At 45.2% G+C, this 2406-nt stretch overlaps 1 pseudogene; it reads right to left on the reverse strand.

Annotated features, from left to right (window-relative positions):
* Positions 1-212: 212 nt before the first annotated feature.
* LOC124558729 lies at positions 213-330 on the reverse strand (annotated as a pseudogene).
* Between the last annotated feature and the right edge of the window lie 2076 nt (positions 331-2406).

Consider the following 2406-nt stretch of genomic DNA (forward strand, 5'->3'; position numbering starts at 1 on the left):
TAAAACTCTGTCCGAACAGGCCAGGAAGGCCCAACGTTACCGACCGGCCGCCGTGTCATCCTCAGCCCACAGGCGTCACTGGATACGGATATGGAGTGGCATGTGGTCAGCACACCACGCTCCCGGCCGAATGTTAGTTTAAGAGACCGGAGCCGTTACTTTTCAGTGAAGTAGCTCCTCAGTTTGCCTCACAAGGGCTCAGTGGACGCACTTGCCAACAGCGCTCGGCAGACCGAATGGTCACCCATCCAAGTGCTAGCCCAGCCCGACAGCGCTTAACTTCGGTGATCTGACGGGAACTGGTGTTACCCCTGCGGCAAGGCCGTTGGCCATACTCTACATAACGTTATTAATATTATTATTATTACTAGCCGTTACCCAATGCTGCACTTGAATATCAGTACTTTTGTTACGGCGAGTGATGGTAAGTTTAGCTAACGTATACTGTATGTGCAGTACCACCAGCTGCTCTCACGTGTCTGCCTGTTTGGGCTTGTGATGTGCGCCCCCTTGTTCCCCCTCCCCCTCCTCCAGCCTGTCTCACAAGCTGTTCCAATGAATGGATGACGCGTCGGCATGCGCTGCGTCGCTGCCGAACAGTGCGTACACAGGGGCGTGGGCAGGAGCGCACTTCTATACTTCGTGCTGTTAAAATGGATGTACGTGATACAATATGAAACTGCCTGGCAGATTAAAACTGTGTGCCGGACAGAGACTTGAACTTGGGAACTTTGTCTTGCACGGGCAAGTGCTCTACCATCTGTGCTACACAAGCATGACTCACCCGTCCTCACAGCTTTTACTTCCGCCAGTACCCCGTCTCACACAGTTTTAATCATCCAGGAAGTTTCATATCAGCGCACACTCCGCTGCAGAGTGAAAGTTTCATTCGTGATACAACATGTACATTACGCTACAAATAGTGTGGAAATATGGGTTAAGCACACTGAAGATTGTATAAGCATTGTATTCGTTACACTGAATCGTATCACGTGGCACACTTGAACCAATAAAATCATTTTTATAAATATGATCAAGATCAAAAGTCAAAGAGTAAATTTCTTTTTCAAAGAGTAAAGATTTTTCCCCAATTCTCGTAACATTGTTGAAATCAGTCTTGTATAATACACTTTCTAAAGCAGACCACGTTCTTCCTCGGAGTACAAGCTATCTCCATAGACAGAGTTACTTTCCCATTTATAATATTAGTATGAATAAAAATTTCAGCTACGATATCTTTTTTCCGGATCCGATTTTGATTAAATAAAGCCTGTACGGTGCTCCAAGCTATGCTCAGATTACCTGTGAAACTCCTGTTGAAGCAGACAGATACGACTGTTTTGGATAAAACATTAATCTACAATATCTTCTTTCGTGATCCGATTTTGATAACATAAAGCCTATACGGTGCACCAAGCTACGGTCAAGTTGTCTGGATAAACGCCATGATAAATGGTCTAGTAGTTTTGAAGACGAGCCTTTTAAAACAGACAAACGAGACGGTTCTAGATAGAACTTTAAATCGCGATAATTTTTTTGTCTGCGATCCGATTCTGATAAACTCTACGGTGAGCCATGCTATGCTCAAGTTACCTGCGAAAACTCCACGAGAATTTTTTCAGTAGTTTTGGAGAAGCGTGTTCAAACAAACAGACAGGCACGACAGTTTTACAGAGTTATAACTAGTATAGATTATTGTCACCGTTATGCTTATATCATATTACTCATGCACTATGCAAATTGTAACGATGAGTAAGGACGTCTCGTTAGACGTATGAAATCTAAAAGCTCTAATTTTGCCATTGAAATGAATGAATGAAATAATGAAAGACAGTTTTTTATAAACAGACACCATTTGCTACAGACAGCTCTATGCATATGTTATCATTAGACGGTACACCGCTCCATCATTGTTTACGATTTTCGGTACCTAGCATGTCGCCTCCGGCCTACAATCAACCCGGCGCATTCCTTGGCAGAATGCGAAAAGCCATTCACGTTATTGTTGTCTGTGGAATATTTACGAGTGGGCGCAAGAATGCCTGTAACACACACGTTAGTAATGAGGAGCTTCGTAAGGTAACGATAAGGAAATTCTGTTCTAACGCAGGCCAGGCTACAGAGAGGATGAGCAGCGAATTCCTCGGCGCATAAATTCGCCTGAAAGCTCCGGCAGATTACTTCCAGGTTTTTACGCAACGCGGCCCTTCCATTAAAGGAAACACTAGGAGGCGTGTCACGTAGCGTGTAACGACGCCAAAATACACCGGCGGGTCCCGTTGCCTGCTCGGGCACGCCACTAAGCCGAGATGGGAAACCCGATACCATCCCGGCTCCTAAGCTTAGCTGTGACGCAATCCACTAAAACCTGGTGCCGCCCATTGGTTTCAAGCCTTATCTCTGGTC

This window comes from Schistocerca americana, chromosome 1 (genome assembly GCF_021461395.2).
Source record: "Schistocerca americana isolate TAMUIC-IGC-003095 chromosome 1, iqSchAmer2.1, whole genome shotgun sequence".
NCBI lineage: Eukaryota > Metazoa > Arthropoda > Insecta > Orthoptera > Acrididae > Schistocerca > Schistocerca americana.